General features: G+C 45.6%; 1 protein-coding gene and 1 pseudogene across 1 annotated transcript in view; one reads left to right on the forward strand and one right to left on the reverse strand.

Moving 5' to 3' along the window:
* ATP6V0A1 (ATPase H+ transporting V0 subunit a1) overlaps positions 1–21,606 on the forward strand; it is a 360,020-nt gene that overhangs the window by 256,678 nt on the left and 81,736 nt on the right. The window lies entirely within an intron of this gene.
* Positions 18,601–18,654, reverse strand: LOC126940021 (uncharacterized; annotated as a pseudogene).

Here is a 21,606-nt window from a genome sequence, read left to right on the forward strand (position 1 = left end):
ATTATAGGCAAAATCTTGTATTTGCCTTTGCCTAGTTTTTGAGCGCAAAAGGACCCTTGCCCTTTACAATCTTTTTTAAGAGGCCTCTCGGATTTCCTCATCACCAACCCCAACCAGGTTACTAATCCAGGGGTAAGCTTAAGGGGTTGTTTGTGGGAGGGAAGGAAGAGAGAAGTACTTGGGGTCACGGTGGTGGTGAAGGGCTGCTAAGCTCCTCGAAGTTCCTTTTAGAATTGTCCTAATAGAGTAGAATTAAAATGGGCAATCACATGGAAAGTAAAGCACACCTCCCAACTCCCCTTTTTGAGACAGGGTCTCACTCTGTCACCCAGGCTGGAGTGCAGGTCCGATCACGGTTCACTGCAGCCTCGACCTCCTGGGCTCAAGTAATCCTCCCACTTCAGCCTCCTGAGTAGATGAGACTGCAGGAGCGTGCCACCACACCCAACTAATTTTTTTCTATTTTTATTTTTTTAGAGACGGGGTCTACACTATTTTGCCCAGGCTGGTCTCGAACTCCTGAGCTCAAGTGATCTGCTGGCTTTAGCCTCCCAAAGTGCTGGGAGTCACCGCGCCTGGTGTAAAGTCCTTTTTAAAAGCCCATCTCTCTTAGGCGGGCGCAGTGGCTCATGCCTGTAATCCCAGCACTTTGGGAAGCCCAGGCGGGTGGATCACGAGGTCAGGAGTTCAAGACCAGCCTGGCCAAGACGGTGAAACCCCGTCTCTATTAAAAAAAAAAAAAAAAAATTAGGCCGGGCACAGTGGCTCATGCCTGTAATCCCTGCATTTTGGGAGGCCGAGGTGGTCGGATCACCTGAGGTCGGGAGTTGGACCTCAGCCTGACCAACATGGAGAAACCCCATTTCTACTAAAAATACAAAATTAGCCAGGCATGGTGGCACATGCCTGTAATCCCAGCTACTCGGGAGACTGAGGCAGGAGAATCTCTTGAACCCAGGGGGTGGAGGTTGCAATGAGCCACTGCACTCCAGCCTGGGCGACAGAGTGAGACTCTGTCTCAAAAAAGCAAAAACAAAAACCCAAAAAACCCACCTCTCACCTCTCTAAAAATCACCTTTCCCTGTGTTCCCCCTCCCACCCTCCCTCAGAGGCAGCTGACACCAATCTCAGTGAGCAGGATCTAGGAGTCCATTCCTCTTTCAAGATTCTGGGGACTAACATTAAGCCATCGGAGAGACCATCAAATCCCACCCCTTCATTCGACATCTGCAGAGGACAGGTGGCTTGCCAGAGATCACTTGCAGGTTAGTGTTGGCATTGGCACTTGAACCCAGGTCTGGACTCCTGCTTTCATGCTCTTTCCACCTTAGTACTCTAAGCCTTCCACTGGGGCAGGGAGACAGGCACCCATGGCCACTCCCCAACCCCTACGTGCTGTTTCGGAGGATTAACCAAAGCGTATTTTCATCCATGCTGGGTACAAGGGAGCAGGCAATCTGAGCAGGCCCAAGGAGGGTTCTTAGTGCAGAAGTGCAGAAATAGGGAGGCTGCCCATCCTCCCCCATTTTGCTGTATAGCACAGCACTGGTGCTGTGAGTCTCTGGAGGGGCCCCAGCTCCCTTTCCCACAGAAAAGCGGCAACCCTTTTCCCTGCTTAGGAAACCACACTCGGGTTTCCCCAGCTGGCTGGATGATGGTCCTGGCAAAAGGTCACTTCTAGTCTGGTATCCACTATCATTAGGAAGAGTGAAAAACTGGTCTATGGGGACCCAGGGCCTCCTCAATCCAGACAGAGAACCCACCAACTCAGAAAGGAGCCCTGCAGTGCAGGGACTGGGTTAGTGCCCTAACAACATTTTAGGGTTTTTTAAGGGTTTACACCACCATATTTGTTAGCTGAAATTATCACAGAAAATGGAGCCATCAAATAGGGCTGTTTATCACTTTATCCTAAAGTACTGTTTCTACTAGAAAGGCAAGATACATGGTTACTGGTAACCTCTTTTTTCCTTTTTTTCATTTTGAGACGAAGTCTTGCTCTCTCACCAGGCTGGAGTGTAGTGGCGCGATCTTGGCTGACTGCAAACTCCGCCTCCCGGGTTCAAGTGATTCTCCTGCCTCAGCCTCCTTAGTACCTGGGACTACAGGGGCCCGCCACCACACCCAGCTAATTTTTGTTTGTTTGTTTGTTTGTTTGTTTTGAGATGGAGTCTCGCTCTGTCATCCAAGCTGGAGTGCAATGGCATGATCTTGGCTCACTGCAACCTCTACCTTCTGGGTTCAAGCGATTCTCCTTCCTCATCCTCCTGAGTAGCTGGGACTACAGGCATGCGCCACCACACCTGGCTAATTTTTGTATTTTTAGTAGAGACAGGGTTTCGCCATGTTGGCCAGGCTGTTCTCGAACTCCTGACCTCAGACGATCCACCTGCCTTGACCTCCCAGAGTGCTGGGATTACAGGCGAGAGCCACTGCGCCCAGCCATTTTTTTTTGTATTTTTAGGAGAGATGGAGTTTCACCGTGTTGGGCAGGATGATCTCAATCTCTTGACCTCGTGATCCACCCACCTTCCCCTCCCAAAGTGCTGGAATTACAGGTGTGAGCCACTGTGCCCCACCTTTCTTTTTCTTTTTCTTTTTCTTTTTTGAGACAGGGTCTCACTCTGTTGACCCTGCAGCCTCGACCTCCCTGGTTCAGGTGATCCTCCCACCTCAGCCTCCTGAATAACTGTGACTATAGGCGCACACCACCACACCCAGCTAATTTTTGTATTTTTTGTAGAAATGGGGTTTCACCATGTTGCCCATGCTGGTCTCAAACACCTAGGCTCAAGGGATCCACCTGCCTTGGCCTCCCAAAATTCTAGGAATATAGGCGTGAGCCACTTCGGCTTTGTTTTCTCCAACATTTTTTTTTTTTTTTTGAGACAAGGTCTTGCTCTGTCACGTAGGCTGAGTGCAGTGGCACAATCACAGCTCACTGCAGTCTTGACCTCCTGGGCTCAAGTGATCCTGCCACCTCACCCTCTTGAGTAGCTTGGACTGCAGGTGTGCCACCACACCGGGTACCCTAACACTTCAATAACTGTTTTCTCACAAACAAATGGCTTTCTTGTTTGAGGTTCAAGTAGAATGAAGCTGGTATATAAGATCATATATACATATATAACTGCTAGAACTGGCAGATTACCAACTTATTTTAGAATTTAGGAGAAATGTATTATAGTAATTTAAATTCCTTCTACTAAGGATTGAAAAAGTTTTTGGAAAAAAGAGGAGTGACAGTAGAGAACCTTATAGGCCCTTCATTTCTTAAATGTCCCATAAGGTCCTTAGATTATTATTATTATAATATATACTTTTTTTTTTTTTTTTTGAGATGGAATCTCGCTCTGTCATCCAGGCTAGAGTGCAATGGCACAATCTCGGCTCATTGCAACCTCTGCTTCCCGGGTTCAAGTGATTTTCCTGCCTCAGCCTCCCAAGTAGCTGGGATTACAGGCATGTGCCACCACGCCCAGCTGATTTTTTTTGTATTTTTAGTAGAGACAGGGTTTCATCAGGTTGGCCAGCCTGGTCTTGAACTCCTGACATCAGGTGATCTACCCACCTCAGCCGCCCAAGGTGCTGGGATTACAGGCATGAGCCACTACGCCTGGTCTCTAAGAAGTTTTATCTCTATCCCAGCAACTAGTTTCTTTTCCAGGATACATCAATTATTACTATTCTCTTTCTCTTTTTTTTTATTTTTATTTTTTGAGGTGACATTGTGCTCTTGTTGCCCAGGCTAGAGTGCAGTGGCACCATCTCGGCTCACTGCAACCTCTGCCTCCTGGATTCAAGCAATTCTCCTGCCTCGGCCTCCCAAGTAGCTGAGATTACAGGCCTGTGCCACCACACCCAGCTAATTTTTGTATTTTTAGTAGAGACGGAGTTTTACCATGTTGGCCAGGCTGGTCTCGAACTCCTGACCTCAGATGATCCATGCACCTCGGCCTCCCAAAGTGCTGGGGTTACAGGTGTGAGCCACCATGCCCGGCCTATTATTAGTATTCTCTTGCAGAATCTTCTATAGACTATTTCTGCATATATGATCATATATATCATATATACACATATATATATTCAGCACTTTCCTGTTTTCAGTTATTAATATGTTTTATGGATAGTTCCATATCAGTACATGTAGAACTGCCTTGTTTTCCAATATATGGGTCTACTATATTTGTTTAACCAGTTCCCTATCAATGGACACTTACAGATTACAATTTAAATCTCATGGGGGAGGAGTTGCTGAAGACAAGTGGGATTTTTTTGTTTTTGTTTTTTGCTTTTGAGGCAGGATCTTGCTCTGTTGCCCAGGCTGGAGTGCAGTGGCTCAATCAGGGCTTACTGCAGCCTCGAACTCCTGGACTCAAGCAATCCTCCCAACTCAGCCTCCAGAGTAGCTGGGACCACAAGTACACACCACCACGCCTGGCTAATTTTTAAATTTCTTGTAGAGACAGAGTCCCAGCCATGGGGTTTTGCCATGTTGCCTAGGCTGCTCTTGAACTCCTGGGCTCAAGTGATCCTCCCGTCTTGGCCTCCTGAAGTGCTGGGATTACAGGAATGGGCCATAGTGCCCAGCCTTATCAGGAAAGTATTTCTATACCACTTCTTCAAACAGGAATGTCAGAATTTGTGGATGAGTCTCGTTATGTCCCAGAGGTAGTCCAGTGAATACATCTCTGACTCATTTAACGCCTCCTTAACAGATGATTTCTGTAAAAGGGCCCTACCCCTGCATGCCTATGTTGGAGAAAAATCTGCATCAACAAGTTTCTCTCACATTCCTTTTCTTACTAAATGCCAACTAAGTCCAACAGGTGGCATGCTGGGGCTCGGTGTACTAGCTCTAGCAGCACAGATGCCCCAATCTGGAGCAGAGCAGTCCTTTCCAGAGCATTTCACTCCATTCCAGTGAAAATAAGCAGTTTCTCTTCATTGGTAACTGCATTCAGCATGCCATTGCCTGCATTCAGGGTTGTTGGTTTGCATTTTCCATTGCTCACTCTATTTGCTTGCTGAAAGGCACACTGTTTCATTGTGTGCTTTCAGCCACTGAGACAGAATCCATAAAAGGGATAGTGAGGTCAAAGCAAACAACCCCTTTGGCCCAGAAAAAGGACACTAGGATGCAACATGTCAGCAGCTAGAATCTCACAGGGTGCTCTATTGTATTCTTCCATCCATCCACTTGTTCAATAAAACATGACTACTTAACACCGGCCTGTTACTGGGCTAGGGACTTTAATGAGGATAAATCAAGTCTAGTCCTCTTTTTTTTTTTTTTTTTTTTTTTTTTGGAGACAGAGTTTCACTGTTGCCCAGGCTGGAGTACAGTGGCACCATCTCAACTCACTGCAACCTCTGCCTCCCAGATTCAAGTGATTCTTCTCCCTCAGCTTCCCAAGTACCTGGGACCACAAGCACCTGCCACCACATCTGGCTAATTTTTGTAGAGATGGGATTTCGCCATGTTGGCCATGGCTGGTCTTGAACTCCTGACCTCAGATGATCCGCTTGCCTCAGCCTCCCAAGTATTGGGATTATAGGCGTGAGCCACTGCACTTGGCCTTTTTTTTTTTTTTTTTTTTTTGAGGTGGAGTGTTGCTCTGTCACCAGGCTGGAGTGCAGTGGTGCGATCTCAGCTCACTGCAACCTCCACCTCCCGGGTTCAAGTGATTCTCCTGCCTCGGCCTCCTAAGTGGCTGGGATTACAGGCGCACAGTACCACGCCCAGCTAATTTTTGTATTTTGAGTAGAGTTGGGGTTTCACGATGTTGGCCAGGCTGGTGTCAAACACCTGATCTCAGGTGATCCACCCGCCTCAGCCTCCCAAAGTGCTGGGATTACAGGCATGAGCCACCACGCCCGGCCACCCTTAGCCTTTTTTTTTTTTGAGACGGAGTCTCGCTCTGTCACCCAGGCTGGAGTGCAGTGGCGCGATCTCTGCTCACCGCAACCTCTGCCTCCCGGGTTCACCCATTCTCCTGCCTCAGCCTCCCGAGTAGCTGGGACTACAGGCACCCGCCACCACGCCTGGCTAATTTTTTTCTATTTTTAGTAGAGACGGGGTTTCACTGTGTTAGCCAGGATGGTCTCGATCTCCTGACCTGGTGATCCACCCGCCTCGGCCTCCCAAAGTGCTGGGATTACAGGCGTCAGCCACTGCGCCTGGCCTTTTTTTTTTTTTTTTTTTTTTTTTTTTAAAAAAAAGACAAGGTCTCATTCTGTTGCCCAGGCCTGAGTGCAGTGGTGCGATCTCGGCTTGCTGCAGCCTCGACTTCCTGAGCTCAGGTGAGCCTCCTATCAGCCTCCCATGTGGTTGGGACTACAGCTGCATGCCACTACACCTGGCTATTTTTTTCGTAGAGATGGGATTTTGCCATGTTTCCCAGGCCACTCTTGAACTCCTGGGCTCAAGTGATCTATTCACCTCAGCCTCCCAAAGTGCTGGGATTACAGGTGTGAACCACTGCACCCGGTCAGGTGCATAGTTTCTGACGCAGCTGAAAGCTCCCCCCCAGCATAGGGAAAGCAGTCACTACTCTCAGGAGGAATGGGGAAGGGTTCACAGGTGAGGATAGGTACAAAGGAGGGGGAAAGGACCTCCTCCCAAACCCAGTATCTTGCGGCGTGAAAGGGCACTGGGGAATAGCCGAGCACTGCTCATCTCCTCTTATCATGGTTCTTATCAGTTTGCATTTAGGGAGATCCAACAAAGGGTGTGATATGTAATTACGTTCTGTTCAGTTTTGGATCGATGCTGGGAGAGATCCCGGGGAGATGTGTGTTTTGTTAATAATAAACAGTTGGGACAAATGACGTATCTTCACATTGAGGCAACCATCTCACATGGGAGGCTAGCCCTCAGCAGCTGGCTCACAGCTGCCACAAACAACAGTGATTTTTTTTTTTGGCCAGCTTTATAGGCACTATTCTTGTCTCTCTGATACATGTATATGAAAAATGCCTATAATATTCGTATATTTCTCTTCCTCAAAATCCTTCCTTTCTTTGCCTTCAAATATTAATATATAGGGTAACTTCCCTGAACCACAAAACAGTCAAAATTATTTATTAAGTGCTAATTTATGCATAGTTTGGTGCTAGAAACCATCCAAAGGACACAACCAGCACTTTTGCTGTGGAGTGGGAATTTTAGTTTCAGAAGAGCAGTGAATCAGGCTAACAAACAGAAAATATAAAAAAAACAGGAGAAGGGGGCTGCAGAAAATAAAGCAAAATACATATTGTTTTAAGAGCCTGGGCAAAGTGGTAAAACCCTGTCTCTACTAAAAATACAAAAATTAGCCAGGCATGGTAGTGTGTTTCTGTGGTCCCAGCAACCCGGGAGGCTGAGGTGGGAGGATTGCTTGAGCCCAGGGGACAGAGGTTGCAGTGAGCCAAGATTGCACCACTGCACTCCAGCCTGGGTGAGAGAGTGAGAACCTGTCTCAAAAAAAAAAAAAGCAAAACTAAGACACCCTAGATTCCACCAATTATTTATCCTTTTCTTTTCTTTCTTTCTTATTTTTTTTATGTTGTTGCCCAGGCTGGTCTCAAACTCCTAAGCTCCTGTCTTTGCCTCCAAACTGCTGGGATTACAGGCATGAGCCACCACACCTGGCTTCCTTTTCTAATTTTCTTTGAACTCTGTGATTTAGCACTGCTGACCAATTTACCTTTGAAATTCTTCCCTCTTAGCCTTAGACACTGTACTATTTTTATTTATTTATTGTCCCATTTGCTAGCTTATTTTTTCTTCCTTTCATTTTCTTTTTTAAAATAGCTTTATTGGCCGGGCGCGGTGGCTCAAGCCTGTAATCCCAGCACTTTGGGAGGCCGAGACGGGCGGATCACGAGGTCAGGAGATAGAGACCATCCTGGCTAACCCGGTGAAACCCTGTCTCTACTAAAAAATACAAAAAAATGTCTGTTCATATCCTTTGCCCACTTTTTGATGGGGTTGTTTGTTTTTTTCTTGTAAATTTGTAGACATTTCTCAAAAGAAGACATTCATACAGCCAACAGACACATGAAAAAATGCTCATCATCACTGGCCATCAGAGAAATGCAAATCAAAACCACAATGAGATACCATCTCACACCAATTAGAATGGCGATCATTAAAAAGTCAGGAAACGGCCGGGCGCGGTGGCTCAAGCCTGTAATCCCAGCACTTTGGGAGGCCGAGACGGGTGGATCACGAGGTCAGGAGATCGAGACTATCCTGGCTAACATGGTGAAACCCCGTCTCTACTAAAAAATACAAAAAACTAGCCGGGCGAGGTGGCGGGCGCCTGTAGTCCCAGCTACTCGGGAGGCTGAGGCAGGAGAATGGCGTGAACCCGGGAGGCGGAGCTTGCAGTGAGCTGAGATCCGGCCACTGCACTCCAGCCTGGGCGACAGAGCGAGACTCCGTCTCAAAAAAAAAAAAAGCTTTATTTATTTATTTATTTATTTATTTATTTATTTATTTTTATTGAAACAGGGTCTTGTTCTGTTGCCCAGGCTGGAGTGCAGTGGCAGATCACAGCTTACTGCAACCTCAACCTCCCAGGCTCAAACAATCCTACCACCTCAGCCCCCCAAGTAGCTGGGACTACAGGCATGCACCACCACACCTGACTTATTTTTGTATTTTTGTAGAGACACGGTCTCACTATGTTCTCCAGGCTGGTCTCGAACTCCTGAGCTCAAGCAATCCGTCCGCCTCAGCCTTCCAAAGTGCTGGGGTTACAGTCGTGAGCCACTGTACCCAGCTAATTTTAAAAAATTGTCGTAGAGAAGGGATCTCTGCTGTTTCCCAGGCTGGTCTACAAACTCCTAGGCCCAGCTTCCCAAAGTGTTGGGATTACAAGCATAAACCCGTATATTTGGGGGGAAAAAAAGCTTTTAATACTACTTTCAGAGGTTAAACAATAGAACTTTATTGAGGTAGAATTAACATACCACACAATTCACCTAAAGCATACAACTGGATAGATTTTACCATATTCACAAAGTTGTGCAAAGAATCAACTTTCATCAGCCCCCAAAAAGGGGGGAGACTTTATTCTAAAGAATGTTTGCAAGGAGGGGAAAGAGATTGTTGCAATAAGGGGAGGGAGTAATTGCAATAGGGAGAAGGATCTGCCCATAAGGTCTGCAAATGTCTTTAGGGCTAGACCTTTTTCCTATTACAGAGAGGAGTAAACAAAGCTAGAAAGAACGGGGTGGGGTGTAGAGAATAGGAGGAAAGTGGCCTGATGAGAGAATAGATCAGAGAATGTTTTACCCTGAGGTCAGGCTATTCTCAGGAGGGATTGTGTGCTGGCTCTGGGCCAGAGTTCAGGGCCTGGAGGAAGAAGAAAAGCTTAAACAACATGTGTTGTTGTTTGTTTTGGAAACGGAGGAGTTTCGGAGTTTCCCTCTTGTTGCCCAGGTAGGAGTGCGATGGCACGATCTTGGCTCACAGCAACCTCCGCCTCCCAGGTTTAAGAGATTATCCTGCCTCAGCCTCCCAAGTAGCTGGGATTACAGGAATGCGCCACCACGCCTGGCTAATTTTTTGTATTTTTAGTAGAGACAGGGTTTCTCCATGTTGGTCAGTCTGGTCTTGAAGTCCCGACGTCAGGTGATCCGCCCGCCTCAGCCTCCCAAAGTGCTGGGATTACAGGCTTGAGCCACCACGCCCGGCCATTTTTTTTTGAGACGGAGTTTCGCTCTGTCACCCAGGCTGGAGTGCAATGGCGCGATCTCGGCTCACTGCAACCTCGGCCTCCCGGGTTCAAGTGATTCTCCCACCTCAACCTCCTGAGTAGCTGGGATTACAGGCACATACCATCACGCCCAGCTAATTTTTATATTTTTGTAGAAACGGGTTTCACCATGTTGGCCAGGCTGGCCTTGAACTCCTGACCTCAGGTGATCTGCCCACCTTGGCCTCCCAAAGTGCTAAGATTACAGGCGTGAGCCACCTCGCTGAACCAACAAAATGTGTTTAATGAGCATTTTGTTCATTGTGATCAGTGTTGGGAAAACCAGTTTAGCTGGTCATTCATGAGGCAAAGAATAAGAATTTGAAGTTCTATGTCTATCCCTGTCATAGGTAAACAATGGGGGGCATCTGTGAGTCACATGGGGAAGGGTGGTTCTTGGCAGTAAACAAAAACATGGGGGACTCCTTTAACCTTGGATGTTTTCCAAGAGCACAGGGCTTAGGTGAAATTCACCACTGTTACCCCACACCCATTAGCTGTCACTCCCCACTCCTCTCTTCCCCTGTCCCCTAGCAACCAATAAGTTTTAAGTCTCTATAGAGTTTGCTGTTCTAAACACTTCATATGAATGGAATCATACGATTTGTAGCCTTTTGTGTCTGGCTTTTACTTAGCGTGTTTTCAAGGTTGATCTATGTTGTAGCATTTACCAATACTTCATTCCTCTTTATGGTTATATTCCATTGTATAAATATGCCCACGATGTTTATCCATTCATCAGTTGATGGATGTTTGAGTTGTTTCCATTTTTTTTGGTTTTTTTAAGAGACAGTCTCCCTGTTGCCCTGTTGCCCAAGCTGGTGTGCAGTGGCACAATCATGGCTCACTGCAACCTCAAACTACTGGTCTCTAGCCATCCTCCTTCCCCAGCCTCCCAAGTAGCTTGGACTACTGGTCACAACTGGCTAATTTTTTTTTTTTTTTTTTTTTTTTTTGAGACGGAGTCTCCCTCTGTCACCCAGGCTGGAGTGCGGTGGCCGGATCTCAGCTCACTGCAAGCTCCGCCTCCCGGGTTCACGCCATTCTCCTGCCTCAGCCTCCCGAGTAGCTGGGACTACAGGCGCCCGCCACCTCGCCCGGCTTTTTTTTTTTTTTTTTTTTTTTTTTTTTTTTTTTTTAAGATAGAGTCTTGCTCTGTCGCCCAGGCTGGAGTACAGTGGCACCATCTCGGCTCACTGCAACCTCTGCCTCCTGCGTCCAAGCAACTCTCCTGCTTCAGCCTCCCGAGTAGCTGGGATTACAGGTGTGCACCACCATGTCCGGCTAATTTTTGTGTTTTTAGTAGAGACGGGGTTTCACCATGTTCGTCAGGCTGGTCTCAAACTCCCGACCTCATGGTCCATCCACCTCAGCCTCCCAAAGTACTGGGATTACAGGCATGAGCCACTGTGCCCGGCCTAAACCAAATGTCTTTCCTCAAAAACTAGAATGCTTCTTGGTTTATTTCTGTTGATGGTGGGATCATCCTATCAATCACCAGAGACTCCAACCTTAGAATTATATTTATCTCCTCTCTTTCTCTCACCTACTAAAGCAAATGAAATCCCAAGCCCTAGCCGGGCGCGGTGGCTCACGCCTGTAATCCCAGCACTTTGGGAGGCCGAGGCGGGTGGATCACAAGGTCAGGAGATCGAGACCACGGTGAAACCCCGTCTCTACTAAAAATACAAAAAATTAGCCGGGCGCGGTGGCGGGCGCCTGTAGTCCCAGCTACTCAGGAGGCTGAGGCAGGAGAATGGCGTAAACCCAGGAGGCGGAGCTTGCAGTGAGCCGAGATCGCGCCACTGCACTCCAGCCTGGGCCACAGAGCGAGACTCCGTCTCAAAAACAAAAAACAAAAAACAAACAAACAAACAAAAAAGAAATCCCAAGTCCTGCCTTCCTTCCTTCATTATCACTCCCCTGTAATTCCCATTCCTGTGACTGTCCCTCTGATCCTGTTACCAGCTGATGGCTGCACTGTTACTGTACTTTCCTAATTTGTCTCTGTGTCTCCAACCTTTTCCTTCCAATTCATACTGCATTTTAGAATGAAAATTGATTTGAAAAAATGTAAATGATAGTTTGGAAGGGGCTGGGACTAGAAAAAAGGAGATCTAACAGGAGACTACTGCAATAGTCCCAGCAGGGGAAGATGATCATTTGAACTACAGCAATACAGGGCACAGAGAGAGGACTGATGGGTGAGCACTATAGCATGAAAACCATTAGGGCTTGGTGAATGAGTACATGTAGACACTGAAGGAGAAGGAGGAGTCTAAAATATTACAATTTTGGCTGAGCACAGTGGTTCATGCCTGTAATCCCAGCACTTTGGGAGGCCGAGGCAGGCAGATCATTTGAGGTCAGGAGTTCAAGAACAGCCTGACCAACATGATGAAACCCCGTCTCCACTAAAAATAAAAAATAAAAAAACCCAAAATTATCCGGGTGTGGTGGTGCATGCCTGTAGTCCCAAGCTACTCTGAAGGCTGAGGCAGGAGAATTGCTTGAACCCAGGAGGTAGAGGTTGCAGTGAGCCGAGATCACACCACTGCACTCTGGGCAACAAAGTGAGACTCTGTCTCAAAAAAAAAGAAAAAGAAAAAATTGGCAAATAAAGGGAAACAATGAAGCATTATTAATCCTACCTTTTCTGGCCAGGTGAAGTAGCTCATGCCTGTAATCCTAATGCTTTGGGAGGCCGAGGCGAGTGGATCACTTGAGGTCAGAAGTTCAAGACCAGCCTGGCCAACATGGTGAAACCCCGTCTCTACTAAAAATACCAAAATTAGCTGGGCATGCTTGTGCACGCCTGTAATCCCAGCCACTCAGGAGGCTGAGGCAGTAGAATCGCTTGAGCCTGGGAGGCAGAGGTTGCAGTGAGCCAAGATTGTGCCATTGCACTCTAGGCTGGTGGACAAGAGTGAAACTCTGTTCAAAAAAAAAAAAAAAAATTTTACCTTTTCTGTTTGAATTGTACCTCTGTGTAACCAAATAGTGGCTGGGTGAAGGACAGTGCTTATTTATATAACAATTTCAGCTCATGAATAAAGAAGGAATGATGGATTTAGAATGTCACTATTTTGTGGCCTCTAGTGAAAAAATGAGCTAATGATCATTAATGCCCGCTAAAATTATTAGGCAGAAAATTGATGGGGAACTCTATTATATCAAAGTAACAACTCAACCCACTCATTAAATTTTTTTTTTTTTTTTTTTTTCTGAGGCGGGAGAATGGCTTGAGCCTGGGAGGTTGAGGCTGCAGTGAGCTGGGCTTGTGCCACTGCACTCCAGCCTGGGTGACAGAGTGAGACTCTATCTCAAAAAAAAAAAAAAAAAAAATTTAAGTATGATAGCAGCATTGTGGTTATGTTTTTTAAAAATTCGTACATTTTTGAGATATATACTGAAGTATTTACAGATGATATGATATCACATCTAAGATTTGATTCACAATAATTCTGGCGGAAGTAGATGGGATACAAATGAAACAAGCTGGACTATTTGTTATGATTATGGTTGAAGCTGGGTGATATGTACATAGGGATTCGTTATCCAGTCTACCTTCTGTATCCTTAGGTTTCACACCCATGGATTCAACTAACTGTGGATAGAAATTATTAGGAAAAAAAATTTCCACAAAGTTCCAAAAAGCAAAATATGAATTTGCCAAATACTGTGTTGAATCCACAAAAATGAAGTGATGTGTGGTCATTGTATTAGGCCTAAGCTAGAGATGATTTAAAGTATATGGGAGGATGTGCATTAGGTTATATGCCAATACTACTGCCCTGCCTTTGCCTTTGCCTTTGCCTTGCCTTGATTTTTTGAGACAGGGTCTCACTCTGTCTCCCAGGCTGGAGTGCAGTGGCACGATCTCAGCTCACTGCAACCTCCGACACCTGGGTTCAAGCGATTCTCCTGCCACAGCCTCCCGAGTAGCTAGGATTACAGGTGCCCACCACCACGCCCGGCTAATTTTTGTATTTTTATTAGAGACAGGGTTTCACCATGTTGGCCAGGCTGGTCTCCAACTCCTGACCTCAAGTGATCTGCCAGCCTCAGCCTCCCAGAGTGCTGGGATTACAGATATGAGCCACCACACCTCACCTGAAGTTTCCCATAATAAAAAATACTATGGTTGTTTTGAGGATGAAATGTGTTGACATCTGTAAAGGGACATATCAAAATGTTTGATACACAATGTGTGGTAAATAATGTGCATGACCCTTTTCCCTTTCTCTCACTTGAACCAATTGAGAACTGCTGTTCAAAGAGACTGTTTCTGTTAAACCCATTTTGTTGCACAAGAGAAGAGCCCCTTCCTTTCAACTTTCCAGTTGGAACCAAGACCAGATCTTTCAAATGAGCCACTCTCAGTAAACGCAGTAAGTGTTTTGCAGCTGTGCATATTAAAGCAAAACCATTTCATTTGTGGAATCTGGCCCTTTTCCCAGGAAACGGTGTTTCCATTTCACAACCTAACAGAACAGGAAGAGTATAAACTCTTGTTCAGATACAGATTCCTTGTGCTCCACTTAGATTTCCACATTTCTACTGGGCTCTGAGTGTGAGAGTCCAGCTGTGCGTTGGTGGAGTGACTCATTTTTCCATGGAGACATGTATTCCTATGAATCCCAGGGGCCTCTGATTGGTATGAAAGAACAATCAGCACAGATGTAGTCCATGGAACCATCATATGACTTAAGAGAGATGATTTAAACGGCTTTTCCATGGTCTTAAATTGAAAGAGGCAACTGAGCTATTCAGATTATTCATATGCTCCAAACCCTTTAGTGTTTACAAGTGGCTAAGAGTGGCTACTTGAGACCACAAAGGAATATTAATACAAGAGAAGCAAAAGCATAATCTGTATTCTTTGGATGTTTAAAAATCTCAATAAGGGCTGCGTGTGGTCACTCATGCCTGTAATCCCAGCACTTTGGGAGGCCGAGGCAGGCAGATCATTTGAGGTCAGGAGTTTGAGACCAGCCTGGACAACATGGCGAAATCCCGTCTCTATTAAAAATACAAAAATTAGCTGGGCATGGTGGAGCGCGCCTGTAATCCCAGCTACTCAGGAGGCTGAGGCAGGAAACGGTTGCTTGAACCTGGGAGGCAGAGGTTGCAGTAAGCCAAGATCATGCCACTGCACTCTAGCCTGAGTGACAGAGTGAGACTCTGTTTCAAAAAAAAGGCCAGGTGCAGTGACTCACGCCTGTAATCCCAGCACTCTGGGAGGCCAAGGCAGGTGGATTGCTTGAGGTCAGGAGTTTGAGACCAGCCTGGCCAACATGGCGAAACCCCGTCTCTACTAAAAACACAAAAAGTAGCCAGGCGCGGTGGTGCACGCCTATAATCCCAGCTACTTGGGAGGCTGAGGCAGGATAATTGCTTGAACCCGGGAGACGGAGATTGCAGTGAGCCAAGATCGTGCCACTGCACTCCAGCCTGGGCGACTGAGTGAGACTCCGTCTCAAAAAAAAAAAAATCTCATTGAGGAAATAAATGCTAAGAAGTTAAGAAGTAGAAGAAGAATTCCCAAACAAGCAAATTATATCCAATACAAATGGATATAAAATATATCAATCAATGTTTAGCAGCTCCAGGATAAGAGTAATCAAAATTGAAGTGGCTATCCGGAAAAACAATTCACTTTCATTGTTTTGTTGTTTATTTATTTTTTGAGATGGAGTTTCGCTCTTTCACCCAGGCTGGAGTGAAGTGGCACAATCTCAGCTCACTGCAACCTCTGCCTCCCGGATTCAAGCAATTCTCCTGCCTCAGCCTCCTGAGTAGCTGGGATTATAGGCACCCGCCACCACGCCCAGCTACTTTTTGTATATTTAGTAGCAATAGGGTTTTATCATGTTGGCTAGGCGGCTTGTCTCGAACTCCTGACCTCAGGTGATCTGCCCACCTTGGCCTCCCAAAGTGCTAGGATTACAGGCATGAAGCACTGCGCCCAGCCAAAAAATTCACTTTTAAAATGCTTAAATTATTTTAAATTTACAGAGTGTTTTTTTTTTTTTTTTTTGAGATGGAGTCTTGCTCTGTCGCCCAGGCTGGAGTGCAACCTCTGCCTCCCGGGTTCGAGCAATTCTCCTGCCTCAGCCTCCTGAGTAGCTGGGATTACGGGTGCATGCTGCCACATCTGGCTAATTTTTTTGTATTTTAGTAGTGACAGGGTTTCACTGTGTTGCCCAGGCTGGTCGTGAACTCCTGAGCTCAAGCAATCCGCCCGCCTTGGCCTCCCAAAGTGCTGTCATTACAGGCGTGAGCCACCAATCTCAGCCCAAAATTGTTTTTTAAAGCACAAAAATATTATTTCTTTTTTTTTTTTTTTTTGAGACGGAGTCTTGCTCTGCCACCCAGGCTGGAGTGCAGTGGCCGGATCTCAGCTCACTGCAAGCTCCGCCTCCCGGGTTCACGCCATTCTCCTGCCTCAGCCTCCCGAGTAGCTGGGACTACAGGCGCCCGCCACCGCGCCCGGCTAGTTTTTTTTGTATTTTTTTAGTAGAGACGGGGTTTCACCGTGTTAGCCAGGATGGTCTCGATCTCCCGACCTCGTGATCCGCCCGTCTCGGCCTCCCAAAGTGCTGGGATTACAGGCTTGAGCCACCGCGCCCGGCCCAAAAAAAATATTATTTCTTCATGAACTATTTGCAAGCAAGTTGACAACCTGACAAGTTTTATCACCCCCAAATATTTAGTGTGTATTTTCTCCAAACGCACATACATAACCACATAGACAACATACATTTCGGAACCATAATACAATAATCAATATCAGGAAATCAATCCTCAGCAGCTGATAAAATTTCACCATTTATCCCAATAATGTCTTTTATGCATAAATGATCCAATTAGACGCAATGCTTAGCAGTTACTGCATTGCTTTAGTCTCCTTCCGTCAGGGAAATAGTTCTTCATTCTTTCTTTGGCTTTCATAACCTTGACACTTTTGACGATCATAGGACAGTTAATCTGCAAAATGTTGCTCAATTTGGTCTTGTCTGATGTTTCCTCCTGATTAGATTTAGGATATGTATTATCTTTGGCAGGAATAGCATGAAAGGGATGCTGTGCTCTCATTGCATCCTGTCAGGTGGTACACAATTTTGATTTCCCCATTACTAGTGATGTTAGCCTTGATCATTAGGTTAAGGTGGTATCTGCCAGATTTTCCAGTGTCAGGTTATCTTTTTTTTTTTTTTTTTTTTTTTGCGACGGAGTCTCGCTGTGTCGCCCAGGCTAGAGTGCAGTGGCCAGATCTCAGCTCACTGCAAGCTCTGCCTCCCGGGTTTTTACGCCATTCTCCTGCCTCAGCCTCCCGAGTAGCCGGGACTACAGGCGCCTGCCACCTCGTCCGGCTAGTTTTTTGTATTTTTTAGTAGAGACGGGGTTTCACCGTGTTAGCCAGGATGGTCTCGAACTCCTGACCTCGTGATCCGCCCGTCTCGGCCTCCCAAAGTGCTGGGATTACAGGCTTGAGCCACCGCGTCCGGCCATCTTTTTTTTTTTTTTGAGATAGAGTCTTGCTTTGTTGCCCAGGCTAGAGTGTAGAGACACGATCTCGGCTCACTACAACCTCTGTATCCTAGTTTCAAGTGATTCTCCCACCTTGGTCTTCCAAGTAGCTGGGATTATAGGCAAGCGCCACCTCCCCTGGCTAAATATATATATTTATATATTTAGCACATACACATATGCATATATGTGTGTGTGTGTATATATATTTATTTTGGTAGAGACGGGGTTTTGCTATGTTGCTCAGGCTGGTCTAGAACCTCTGGCCTCAGGCTGGGTGCTGTGGCTCAAGCCTGTAATCCCAGCATTTTGGGAGGCTGAGGTGGGCAGATGACTTAAGGCCAAGAGTTTGAGACCAGCCTGAGCAACACTGGCAAAACCCTGTCTCTACTAAAAACACAAAAATTAGCCAAGTGTGGCGGTGCACACCTGCAGTCCCAGCTGCTCAGAAGGGTGAGGCAACAAATCATTTGAGCCTGAGAGGCAAAGGTTATAGTGAGCCTAGATGGCGCCAGTGCACTCCAGCCTGGGCAACAGAGGAGACTCCATTGCAAAAATAAATACATTAAATTAAATTAAATTAACACAATAAATAAAACCTCTGGGCCCAAGTGATCCTCCTGCCTCGGGCTCCCAAAGTGCTGGGATTACAGACGTGAACCACTTCACCCGGCCTTATTTATTTATTTATTTGAGACGGAGTCTCACTCTGTCGCCCAGGCTGGAGTGCAGTGGCACAATCTCGGCTAACTGCAACCTCTGCCTCCTGGGTTCAAGCAATTCTCTTGCCTCAGCCTCCCGAGTAGCTGGGATTACAGGCGTACACCACCATGCCCAGCTAATTTTTGTATTTTTAGTAGAGATGGGGTTTCACCATGTTGGCCAGACTGGTCTTGAACTCCTGACCTCAAGTGATCTGCCCTCCTTGGCCTCCCAAAGTGCTGGGACTACAGCCACTGTGCCCAGCCCTTATTTATTTTTTTGAGACAAAGTCTCACTCTGTTGCCCAGGTTGGAATGCTGTGATATGAACATGGCTTACTGCAGCCTCAACCTCCTGTGCTCAGAAATCCTCCCACCTCAGCCTCCCAATTAGGTAGGACTAAAAGTATATGCCACCTTACCTCACTAATTTTTTTGTGGGTTTTATTTATTTATTTATTTATTTATTTATTTATTTATTTTTGTAGAGACAGGATCTCCCAGGCTGGTCTCAAATTCCTGGGCTCAAGCAATCCTCCTGCCTTGGCCTCCCCAACTGTTGGGATTACAAGTGTGAGCCACTATGCCCAGCTTATTTAAAAAAAAAATTTTTTTTAGAGAGTTTTCTGGTGAAAACCTGCTAAACAGATTCTCAAAGAGCTGTAATACTTGATTTATTTGACATTTTAATTTTTAGTCTGAAATTTTCATTTCTAAATTTTCAATTTCTATTCACAAAATTCTTTTTTTTCTTTTCTTTTCTTTTCTTTTTTTTTTTTTTTTTTTTTTTTTTTTTTTTTACAGTTTTTCCTCCTCTGCTGAGGTTTCTTTTCTTTTTTCTTTTTCTTTTTTGAGACGGAGTCCCACTCTGTCACCCACGCTGGAGTGCAATGGCGTGATCTTGGCTCACTACAACCTCCACCTCTCCGGTTCAAGCGATTCTCCTGCCTCAGCCTCCTGAGTAGGTGGGATTACAGGCAACTGCCTTCATGCCCTGCTAATTTTTGTATTTTTGTAGAGATGGGGTTTCACCATGTTTGCCAGGCTGGTCTTGAACTCCTGACCTCAGGTGATCTGCCCAAGCTGGCCTCCCAAAGTTCTGGGATTACAGGCATGAGCCACTGTGCCTGAGTGGAAAGTTCTAAAATTAATTGCGGCTATGGTTGCACAATTCTGTGAGTATTAAAAATTGTTGACTTGTATGCTCTAAATGGGTGAGTTGTATGGTATATGAATTATATCTCAATAATTACAATAAAAGATTCATCAGTTTTGAAAATAGAACATATATATGCATTTTTTTTCCTTTTCTTTCTTTTTTTTTCTTTTGCAGAAACAGGAACTATGTGTCCCAGGCTGGTCTCAAAATCTTGAGCTCAAGTGATCTTCCTGACCCAGCCTCCCAAATCGCTGGGATTACAGGTGTGAGCTACCATGCCTGGCCTGAAAATAGAATATATGGAAATAAAATGATAAATTCAATACATGAAATCACCAAATTTGGAGGAGACCCTAAACTGAATGAAAACAGAAATTAACTCATGTTACAAATGAACACCAAAACTGTAATGAAGCAGAAGTGGTATGGGAATAGTAATTAAGAAACTATGTTGAGCGTATTATAGAATTAAGCAAATGATATATAAAAGAAGGTGGAAGCTAGAGTTCTCACTGTAGGAAAAAAGTAGATTTAGATACGAATTAGGGAATACAAAGGAGTCTTAGATGGGTGGAACTGGAGTTAGAGGCATCAGTATAAACCCATAATTTCATATACATCTATAGAGATAGAGCTAGAGGTTCAGCCTCTGTGTGTTAAAGGCTTAGAAGCACTAACACAATGTAACAATGAGCAGGCTTGATACCAAGATCTTGGTTTCTAAATAGTATTCCTCACAACAAAGAAACAGCTTCTTAGAGAAATGGATGACTTTAGGGCTGGAACAGGGAAATTATAAGGTAAGCTTGAAATGTCCTGTTGTGATAGAAATTAAGGAAGTCCCTCCCATCCCCTGCCACCCCCAACACCCTAGCAAAATGATGGGAATATGTCAAAAAACACACGAGGAAGTTCCATTTCCAATCATGGCTGAGTAATTCCCATCACACCAAGTCTTCTGTAAACAGGAATGATATACTCAGAGCAAAATATTAAAGAACAAACAAACAAAAACTACCTGAAGTCATTAGCAAGCAAACAACAGGAGGAATATACTGCACAGAGGTGGATACCTGGAAGAGAAGAGGACTGAATGGGTTTCCCGTGTTTTACAGCTTTTAGTCTAAGGGAAGTCCAAAGTCTGCAAAGTGAGCGGTTAAAACAAAGCTGGGGGTAGTGGTGTGTGCCTGTAGTCCCACCTACTCAGAAGGCTGAGGTGGGAGGAAACCCTGAGCCCAGGAGTTCAAGGCTGTAGAGCACTAAGATTGTGCCTGTGAATACCCACTGTATTCCAACTTAGGCAACACAGTAAGATCTCATCTCTTTCTCTTTTTTTTTTTTTTTTTTTCTGGAGACAGAGTTTCACTCTGTTGCTCAGGCTGGAGTACAGTGGTGTGATCTCAGCTCACAGCAACCTCTGCCTCCCAGGTTCAAGTGATTCTCCTGCCTCAGTCTCCCGAGTAGCTGGGACTACAAGCACCTGCCACCATGCCCGGCTAATTTTTGTGTGTTTTTAGTAGAGACGGGGTTTCACCATGTTGCCCAGGCTGGTCTTGAACTCCTGACCTCAGGTGATCCACCCATTTCAGCCTCCCAAAGTGCTGGGATTACAGGCGTGAACCACTGTGCGGGAGATCTTATCTCTGAAAACAACAACAACAACAAAAACAAAACAACAAAAACCCAAACCCGGCAGTCTTACTAGCTTGAATTGTTCAGGGCAACCCCAGCAGGTGGCAATAATGGGAGGAAATCCTATCAAAATAAGAGCCACAGAGAGGGAGGCTCAAATTCTGTGCATAAACTATAGTCCCAGCTACTCGGGAGTTCCAGTACCTGTAGTCCCAGCTACTTGGGAGGCTGAGGTGGGAGGCTCGCTTGAACCCTGGAAGTCAAGGCTGTAGTGAGCTGTGATGATACCACTGCAAGCCAGCCTGGGTGACAGAGTAAGACCCTGTTTAAAAAAAAAAAAAAAAAAAAATTCAGAACTTTAAAAAAATCACCCTGAAAAGAAACCCCATGCCCTTTTATTATTTTTTTCACTTTTTTGACTTTATTATTTTTTATTTATTTATTTATTTATTTATTTATTTATTTATTTATTTTTTGAGACAGAGTCTCGCTCTGCCGCCCAGGCTGGAGTGCAGTGGCGTGATCTTGGCTCACTGCAAGCTCCGCCTCCCGGGTTCACGCCATTCTCCTGCCTCAGCCTCCCGAGTAGCTGGGACTACAGGCGCCCGCCACCTCGCCCGCTAGTTTTTTTGTATTTTTTAGTAGAGACGGGGTTTCACTGTGTCAGCCAGGATGGTCTCGATCTCCTGACCTCGTGATCCGCCCATCTCGGCCTCGCAAAGTGCTGGGATTACAGGCTTGAGCCACCGCGCCCGGCCTATTATTTTTTCTTTAAAACAATATTTATTCTTTTTTGTTGAGACTGGGTGTCACTATGTTGTCCAGGCTAGTC

This window comes from Macaca thibetana, chromosome 16 (assembly GCF_024542745.1).
Source record: "Macaca thibetana thibetana isolate TM-01 chromosome 16, ASM2454274v1, whole genome shotgun sequence".
Classification (NCBI taxonomy): Eukaryota; Metazoa; Chordata; class Mammalia; order Primates; family Cercopithecidae; genus Macaca; species Macaca thibetana.